The sequence below is a fragment of the Corvus brachyrhynchos genome, unplaced genomic scaffold (genome assembly GCF_000691975.1).
Source record: "Corvus brachyrhynchos isolate BGI_N302 unplaced genomic scaffold, ASM69197v1 scaffold194, whole genome shotgun sequence".
NCBI classification, from domain to species: Eukaryota; Metazoa; Chordata; class Aves; order Passeriformes; family Corvidae; genus Corvus; species Corvus brachyrhynchos.
The window spans coordinates 556,323-566,165 of NW_008237890.1; the positions used below are offsets into that span (position 1 = coordinate 556,323).

At 52.2% G+C, this 9,843-nt stretch overlaps 1 long non-coding RNA gene across 1 annotated transcript; it reads left to right on the forward strand.

Moving 5' to 3' along the window:
• The first annotated feature begins 273 nt into the window (after positions 1-273).
• On the forward strand, positions 274-1,171 carry LOC108446366. Its single transcript, XR_001861534.1, has 3 exons — positions 274-373; positions 540-636; positions 956-1,171. It is a non-coding gene; the product is annotated as an uncharacterized LOC108446366 (long non-coding RNA).
• Positions 1,172-9,843: the final 8,672 nt, after the last annotated feature.

Below are 9,843 nucleotides of genomic sequence, written 5' to 3' on the forward strand. Positions count from 1 at the left end.
CTTGCCCCAGGTCTCTGGGCTTTTAAAGTCTCTGCTGCACTGCTCCATCAAGCCCTGGCCTCAGTGGCACTGAAGCCACAGGTCTCAGCCTGACCTCAGGCTTGGTGGGGATTCAGCACAGTGGGATAGGTGTGGGTTTCCTGCAGCAGCTGTCAGGTAGTCAGCAGGGACGTCCCTCAGTGGGGAGCACCCTCTGCCCACCTCCCTGGTACAGTGGGATGAAGTCCAGGGCACCACAGTGCTGGATGATGAGCATCCCCATGCCCCATCCCTCAGGAAGCTGGTCAGTAGCAAGTTCGTGAAGTCGCAGAGCTGCAGGCGTCAGGACATGTCCAACACACCACCCAAGGATGTCCTATGGCTCTCCAAAAAGGTAGGGATGGTGATGAGGAATGTCAGGGAGGAACAAGGCTGGGAGAGAGATGCTGAGCATCTGGAGGGAATCCACCCTCTGTTTCCTTGAGGAGAGATGGGTGGGGAGGGTTGCTTGGGGATGCTGAATTGGGCCCCACATGGCAGCCAGCCACTCTCCTTCCCAGCTTGGCGTGACTGAGCTGCTGGGCACAGATGACCGTGTGGATCGGGGCAAGGAGCACCTCGGGTCTGAGGTGGCAAAGAGGGCACAGGATGAGCTGGGTATGGCCTATCAGCTGTTTGCTGGTGATGGGTGAGCAGGGCTCTGTCTGCATGCCTGGGTAGGTGCAGGGAGGGTCTGGGGTCTGGGGCAGGCTGAGGAGGGGTGGAAGCAGGATGGATGGGGGTGACTGGCAGATGGGACAACTGGTCCTTGGGTCCTTGGTGTTCAAGATGGAGTGCAGTGTGGAGATGGCCCTGGCCAGTGTGGGACAACAGCCCATATATTGGAGGGCAGGTGCCACTACCCTGTCCCTGCGGGTCTCTGGCTGTACAGATGCCCATGGGCTTCATGGGGCTTACCTCTGTCCTTCACCCCCAGGCACCACCACCTTACTAGAGCACCAGCCAGCCTCAGACCTCAACCACTGACTCCGAGCACTGTGGCATTTGCTGCAGATCCAGTCCCTGCCCATGGAATCAGCAGTCAGGCAGCTGGCTGGGACTAGGTGCTCAGAGCCCGTCATGAAGAAAAGACCAGGACAGCTGCCCCAAGTTAATAAAAAAATGGTAACCTGCTGTGTTTGGGATATTCTAAGCAAGATTGATTTCAAAAGTAACCCCCCGCTTCAGAGCTGCCATCCTAAAGCTGGACAGGTGCCACAGGGAAGGGCAGAGTCGTGGTGGGGACAGGAGCAGGAGAGCTTGGAGTAAGCCCCCAGACTGGGTCATGTGGGTGTGCGGGGGGTATGCCCAAGCCAGGTGGAGGGGCTGGGGTTGCCCCCAACCCATGGGCTGTGGAGGTGCAAGAGGTATAGTCCCTGGATTGCCCCCCACCCATGATGCTGGTGGCCCTGAGCTGAACTGCTCTTTGGTGAGGCTGCAGCAGCACCATGCATCTTGGGGGAACTCGAGGTGAGCCCGAGCAGCACTGCTCTCTCTCCCGCATCAGGCTCAGGGCAGAATTCAACATCATTGGCATCGGGCCGTGGGAATGTAGCAAATCTCTGGGACCCTTGCAGGGGATGCTCAGCTCCCTGTGGAAAGTGCAGTGGTGATGCTACTGTCACTGCTGTCCTCACCATCCATGCCATCTACTGTCCCTGGTGTCCATTAGGTGACAGTGGTGTCCTCTAGGTCCTTGGTGTCCCATAAATTACGGTGACCTTGCAGCCGGTGCAGTTTCCACACCACCTGTCTCTCCCAAAGTTGAGGCCCTCAGGGTGTCCAGTGACATCATCTTCACCTGCTTCACATTCCACAGCCCTGTGGGGAGGCCCCAACCTCACTCTGGGGTGCTGCTCCCAGGTGGAACCCTCCAGGGGGATAGGGACTGCCAGAGGTGGGGACATTAAGGGTGATATGTGGTGCTGTATTTCCCCACTCTTACTAAATTGTCTGCCTTCCGCATTGTCCCCTCCTGGCCACACCCTCAGGTTCTCCCTATTGGTTCCAGTACCCCAGTTCTGCCCATGTACCGCCCCTGTGCCATGAGATCGTTTGTCCACGTGCTCTCTCCGCCCCCCTCATCCCCACATAAGACCCCAAGCTCCCTGACCACCTGGTCTCTCTGCCTCTGGGAACTGGCTGGTCATCATGTGAAATAAAGTTCCCTCTTAGGTCGCTATGCAGGGGACCCTTCTCGCCTCCTTTACCATCACCGTGTTGCGGAGCCCAGCTAGCTGGAGTAGGAGTGTGGGGCCACCGAAAAGGGCTATGGGAGAGCAGAACATCATCCTAAGCAGCCCCGCAGCACTTTACAGGAAGGTTGCAGCTTGCTAAACCAAACCAAGCAATGCAACAGTGATAGATCTGTGAGGATAGGGATATCAGGGGCATTGGGAATCTTAGAAGACTGGGGACAACCATAAGGACACTCATAAATGAGTCTCCGTAAGAGACTCAACTTATGGAGACAGAGACCTCTGCATCTGGTTTAAGAGTCTGGGAAACACCAGGGCATCAGTGGACATGCAGGAATAGAGGTCAGAGTGAGTGTTTGGGTACACAGGACCGTGACTGTCACACCAAGCCCATGGTGCTCAGCACCCAGCAGGCTTAGCTGTGGGCACCCACAGGGGACAGGGGCCATGCCTCTCTTCTCACCACCCTACATGCTGGTGACCACCCACAGCCTTGTGAGGACTGGGTGATGGTGGATGGGTGAGGGGTTCTCAGGAACCAAAAGGTGCCCCACAGGGCATCTTCTTCCATGTGGTGCTGGTCAGGGGTCCCTGGGCTTTGATCCAGGCAGTCACCATTGTGGGCACCATCCACCCCAACATCATTGGGATAGCTTGCTGGGGGGCCATGGTGAAGAGTGGCAGGATGAGGGGTGCTGGGTGCTGAAGGTGCTGGAGAAGGTTGGGGACATCTCACCCTGGCTGCAGGGAGTTGGGATGTTGAGGGATGAGGATAGCTTGGGATTTGAGGTGCCTGAGAGCCCACAGCTGGATGCCTGGTGCCAGGTGCTGGGGCTGGGTCCAAGACAGCCTGGCAGGGCCAGACTTGTTTTTGGAAGACAGTGGATATTTACTCCACAGAACTTTTATCTCGTCACTGCTGGGACACTGGCAGGCAGCAGCATTTCCAGCACTGTTCGATTCTTTTTCTGTCTGGCTCCTCTTGTATCAGATGCAGCTGGCTTTGCAGCAATGTTATTTTTCCCCAATTTCATTTAAACTCACTGCCTCCAGAACTACTCTGAAATTTCATTAACATTTACTGAATTTTCATCAGCCAAAATGTTAGTCATCAAAACCTCTTCCCCTCCACACTTAACAGTTCTCCTTTCCATGGATGAGCCCTGAGGAGCCAGGGGCTCTACATGGGATGACATGCCCTCTCCCTGTAGTGCTGGCTACGGGGCACCTCCAGGAGGGAGGACAGACTTACCAGCACTCATCCACTAGCTCTGTCCTTTGTGAAGGCTACTGCAGTATCTGTAAGCATGGGGACATGGGGGCAGGCTCCCTGGCCTCCGCTGGGGGCCCTGGCAGGATCATCCTGGCTTCTCTAGATCCCTAGGAGGGTTGCACTGGTGGATGTGAGGCTGGCTGGAATCCTGTTAGCAGAGAGCTGTGAGGGGCCACAACAGGAACTGGAGATATGGGAGCAGGGTAAGGCATGGTGCTGTGGCCCCCATGGGATCCATGATTTCCACTCTGGGTGAGGAGTGATCTGGAGCACCTCCTGGTGGCCTGGGAGCCAGAGAAGAGCTCCTTCCTGACCTCTTCTCCCAGGACATTACATTTGCAGCATGAATCTGGTTTTCACAGTGAGCTTGGACCTGCTTTAAACTGTCAGTGTCCTCCTGCTTCTTGGTACCATGATTTTGTGGCCAGTCACATCAAACATTGCTGGTCACACATAGGTGCCAGTATAAAGAAGTTCATTCTTCCCCTGGGCTGGCTGTTGAGGACAGAGACACGCGGGTGGTGAACCCTGGCCCTGACGCAGCAAATGTGTGCGGCAGGAACAGAGGGTCATGGAGCTAGGGACAGGCCCATCTCAACATGGGCACGTCACCCACCCCTGACCCGAAACACTGCAAGTCATCTGCGTGCCTTAGAGGTCCCTGACCCAGGGACCCAACTGACTCCCAACCAGCCCCAGAGGTCCCTGTCCCCGTAAGTCCTCAACCTCCCATCCTAGATGTCTTTGTTCTCACAGATAATTTCTCCCTAAATATCCTCACTTCTGGCTGTCCCCATCCCCCAGAGGGTCCCACCTGGGGCAGCACTGCAGTGTGGCTCAAAACCACCTTGTTGAAGACACCAGTCCCAGGTTATGAGTGACCAATAAATGGCTGAGCTCAACCAGTTTATTTAAAGAGAAAGTTCAGTCTATCACAATTTCACCCTTTTTCATCATTTTTTTGGAGTTTAGTGAGTTTTCATGTGGAGGATTTGGGTGAGCAGCAAAGCACACCTGGCTCACCACAACTCTAAGGGGAAATTCCTCCATGTGGGAAATTCAGGTCTAAAGCATGGGTCCATGCAAGTGACTATTTTACAGAATAAAAGGCAAAAACTAAAAATCACCCAAAATTCAGACCTCTTTTGCTCAACCCAGCTACCAGCTCTATTCATGCCGCTGAGGCCCTGTACTGCACTATAGAGTTTCATTCCCTATATTCAGCCATTAAAAAGAGCCCCTTCTAGCTTAATCCTCAGATCTGGCTTTTTGGAGGGGGTTTTGGGCAATGAAGGGGCTTGGAGGGAGAAATGTCCTGCTTGGCTTCATTCTGGGGAGAAAAAGTGTCTTCTCAGAGGAGGGAAAGTTACAAAATGGAAAAAAATTAAATGAAATTTGGAAATTTTATCCCAATAAACTGAGTAAGAAGAGGGGGGAAAGGCCCGTGAGGAGGGGAACTGGGCAAACTAGTGATACCTGAAAAACTTATGCCCCCCCCTCACAAGCAGGATTTGGGTTAATTCTGCAAGAGTTGGGGATATTTTTGGAGCTGTTTCCTCCCCATGTCCACTGCTAGTGCTGAAAACAACAAATCTTATTTTCACTTAAAAGGGGATGGTCTTCTCCAAAACAAAGGGGTTGGGGTTTATCAGCACGTTATCCTCAAGGCAGAAGTGCAGAGGCCACCATTTAACAAGTTTGTCTCTATTTTGAGGATTTCTTCGCTGTGGGCACTGTTCTGAGGTGGAAAATCCCCATTTCGCACTGTGCTTGCTGCTCCCTTGTGGAGAAGACCCAAAATGGAGCAAACCTCCCCAAAACCAGAGGATTAAAACCACTGACACCTCCCTGGTTTGCACTGGAGCTGTATTTTCTGTCTTCTAGATGTAACAAGATGCTTTTTTAAAAAGTGCCTTTTAAGCTCCATTTTTATAAGCACCCAACAAATTATTAACCTGAATAGTTGTAAACACATCCCCAAAATCCACTTTTTCACTTCCCCAATGAGGAGCGGAGGAGGTGCAACATCTCCACCATCGTGGAGTCTTCATTCAGGTTTGCCCCTCCATGCCTGCTGCACTTCCCTTGGATGCACAGCTCCCACTCAGTCTGATCCTGAGGTATTAGTGGGAGAGGAGCATGGGGAGAAGCAGGAGGCAATGGCAAAATTCCCTCTGGAAATGCTCATCCTCAAGCCTCAAACCCCCAAAAAATGCACCCTGGGCTCCAGCTTTGTGGAAAAAATTTTGTCTCTTGTGGAAAAAAGACCTCTTCAGGTGCTCCCCACAGCCTTTCATGCACTGGTATGAGGTGTGCCTGTCACTCAGGAGGGTTTTGGGGTCCACAGGCCCCTGTGGGAAGGCTGCGAGGTGCATCTGCTAGCTCTGCTCAAGGAGTGGGGGCACCCTCCACACCCAACCATCTGCCCTCCCAGCTGCTGATGCGATGCTTTTGAGCTGCCCTTGAGCAAAAAGAGGCTGATTTCCTCCTCACTCCAATGCTAGAGAGCCAGCTGTGGGGCTGTTGAGTTACACAAGAAGGCAGAATTTTTTTTTATTTTTTTATGGACTTTCAAATTAAATATCCGTAAAGCTTTTCAGATGAAAAGTGGATGGAGTGTTGGAAGCTCATCTGTTGGAGAAGGGTGCCGCAGAGAAGTGCTTTTATTTACACACTGCTGGACCTTGTCTTTCAAGGAAAGACCAACCTCACCATAAGCCAAACAGGGAAACAACTAATTATACAACTGAGCAGGGCTGTAATTTGGGCTTAGCTGTGACCTGTGTTTTGTCAGGACCCTTGTTTAAAATTAGGGCCGCAAAGATAAAAGTTGCTACCTTTCCTGGTAGTTTCTCCTCTTCCTCAGACCAATGTGAAGAGTACGTGTGGATGGGGAACCAAGCCTGGCAGCGAAGGCGGAGTGACTGGGGCAGCAAGAGGCAAAGACCTGCCCAGTCCTGCCTGTGCTTGCTGATAACAGCACTTTATTACATGGTTGAACCCTAAGAACAACCTTCTACTGCTTCAAGATACTGGTTCATTCAGTTTTTTTCCCTTCTATTCACTTGTAGGCAGTGAAATGGGGTATGAAATCCTGTCTGTGGCCTCTCTCCCTACTTATCCTGGCAGTGAATGCAAAACTCTGAAAAGGCCCCAGCCTGAGTGATCTTGGGAGACATGAAACATGGTTGTAGCCCACTTTCCCTAAATTCTCTAGAAGTCCTAAGCAGGAAAGTTTCCACTTGAAAAACCTTATTATGAGGCATCCAGCAGTAGCAAAGCTCACCTTCTTCCTCTAGATGAGTTCTTAAAAATCTTTTAGGAAGGTCCTCCCTGTTTCTCTGGTCCATGCTTCCTCTGACAAACAGCTGAGGAACTAAAAATATACCTGTTCTCCCACTGAGGAGCAAAAGGGTGAAATGTGATTAATACTGTTAAATTAGGTGTTATAAGGATAATGAAACGGGACTACGGGGTAGTGCGGCTGTTTGTTGTTGAGTGTTTGTTGGGGTGGAAGTGTCTGCACTTGGGAGGTTCATAGTGGATTTTTGGGGGCCTCAGGGATAGAGTGTGAGCAGAGCTGGCCCCTCACCCAGCCAGAGCAGTGGCCAGAGTCGTTCACCTGCGAAAGTGGCTGGGGGAGAGGAAAAGATTTCTGTCTGGCTATCAGTATCACAGAAAGCCACCCACCCACCAGCACAATCCAGAGCCACTTCGATGTGTCTGAGCGTGTGGTTGTGGGGCAGAGATACGGAGCTGGGCCAAGTGAGAGCCTGCAGCTGCCCCAACCACTGCCCCATGGCCCAAACCCCACGTTCGGGGCTGAGACCGAAGCAGCCCTTGTGGGACACAAGTTCGCGAGCCACCAACAGTGCCCAGTCAGGACCGGCACGAACCTCCACAGCCCAGCAATGCTGGCCCCCCACAAAACCCTGCCAACCCAAAACACAGTAGAGAGACTCAAAACGTTCCATTCCTGAGGGCAGAGGAGCTGGGGGTGATTCCCGGCGGCCTGCGGTCAGCCATCTGCTGACACCAGGATTTGCAGGTGAGCTGTGGCTGGATCCAGGGTCATGGTTGCTGGCAGGGAGAGGGATGTTCATGGGGCTCTATGCATTGGAGTATCAGCTCCAAAAATTGCACCAGAGCATCAGCTCCAGGTGTTGCAGCTGAACCCCAGCTCTGGATGCTGAATCTGAAAAACAGCCCCAGGCCCTGAACCCACATGTGGATTCGGTAAGTCCCTGAAGCCGGACTCACGTCTCCAAGAAGGTGCTTCTCCAAAGAGCACTCCAAGAAGTCTGGAAATAGAAGATGATCCCAGAGATTTTTACCTCCAGATCTGGCCCTGCGCCTGCCCCGTATCCACCCAATCCCTGTTGCACAGAGAAGGTGGGAGACACAACCCCCTTCTGGGATCTGGGACATCACCTCCCTCCACACATAATTAGTGTCCTAATTTGGATGCTAACTAACCACCAACAGCCTTCTGCAGCTCCCACCTTCAGTTTCCATCCCTTAAGGCTAATCAGGAATAAATCCCTGATTTTCTTTTAATTAAATAAGCGTTTGTGATGCTTTCACTTTCCGGCCAAATTTACCAACCCTGGGGTTCTGTGCCCTCCCAGAACCGTCCCAGTTTCCCATTTCTGCTTAATAAATTCCCTTTTTTTGCCAATTTTTACTCTCCAAGCACCTTTAAATTGTGTCACTGCCTCTGCCAGCATGTTGGTTTTTCAGACAAAATCCTCAAGCTCTGTTTCCACCTCTGACATCAACAGCAGTGACAGCTACACCTTCCTCTCTGCGCACCTCAAGGGGAGCAAATTGGGGTGTTTAATGCCAAGAAATTCCCTAATTTCCTTTCCTCATTGCTAGAAAACCACAGGGACTTTACTTCCCTAGGCAAGGCTCCCACTCCTGCAAGATATGATGGAAGATTCCCCCATCATCACCAAGTTTTGGATTAACCATCAACCCCTCCAGCTCCAAAGCAAAAATCCCAGAGGAAAAAGAATGCAGGGTGAGAAAAAGATCCTAAAAATGGAGGATTTGGGGCCAAAACTGGTGTTCTTGGTGATGCTTTTTGTCTCCGATACCTCCTCAAGGTGGTTTGGGGGTCCTGGAGAGGAAGGGAGAAAGATGCTTAGGGCTGCTTTCCTGTGAATAAAAGCCAAAAGGGGGGAAACAGGGATTTTGGGTGAAAGTTTTGGCTCACCCGTAGCAGGTCACCATCCAGTTGCTGGCACTTGGCCTGGAGCTCTGCACAGCATTGCCGGATCCACGTCATTTCATCAGCTTCACCACGTTGCTGTTCTTCCAACCTCCAGCACAGGCGATGGAGCCAGGAAAGGAACCGTGATTCCTGGTCACTCAGCACCCGGTGGAGTCCTTTCAGCATCGCCTGCAGCTTCTGCTTCTCAGCACTGACTCGAGTCTGAGGGGTGAAGGACAAGGAGGAGGATGCTGGCAGGGGAATGAAGCAGTTTGGCCCCCACAGTGCACCCAGATGACAGCAGCACCCACCAGCATCTCCTGTCTTGTCTCCTTTGCTGCCTCAGTCAGCCCAGGATGTCGCTTGTCCTCCTCTTGAAAGGTTTTTAGGGAAGCTTCAAACTGTTTCTGCAAGGAAAAGGGGTTTATACTCCTGAAGAAGGGGAGAAAAGCAGGGTAGTGGGCTGGGACCCCTAAAGCACCAGGGATATGGCCAGTGCAGGTGGCCCCATCCTCATTCTCCTCTGCAGCTGCACTGAAGCAGATGTGTACATGCATACCCATGTTACAATTAACTTTATAATTATGCTGTGTGCACACCCTCACCTTATCCGTACACATATATAACCACACAGTGTAAGTCGGCACTACAGGTCTCACAGACAGGCGGGGATATCCCATCTCTCCAAGGTCCCCTGTAAAAAAGCTGCCACCAGACCTTAAAAAGTTCCCACCACCCTTCAGTTTCCATCCCCTTTCCCCCACTCCTTGCACCCCCAGCCAGGTCCAACCCCCCTTTGGGGACCCCCGTTTTCCCCCCTCACCCGGAAGCGGAATAGGAACCCTTCACAGCGCAGGCGCAGGGTGACAGCAGGCGTTTGAAATCTCCAGTATTTAGTTTTGGTCCCAAAACTACCACCCGCTATAATGTTTCATACTCAGCCCTCACCGAATTGCAGCATTTCAGCTCAGTTTTGGCTTTTAGATGCTTGGCTTGCTTTTCTTCCCCTGGAAAGACGGGGGAAAGCTTTCTCTCTGATCAAAAATACATATTTTGGGGGCTGAGTTTTAAAGGAATTAGCGTCGCTCAGGCAGGGGGAGAGTGTCTGAGACGGGGATCCACGCACCCTGTACCAGCGA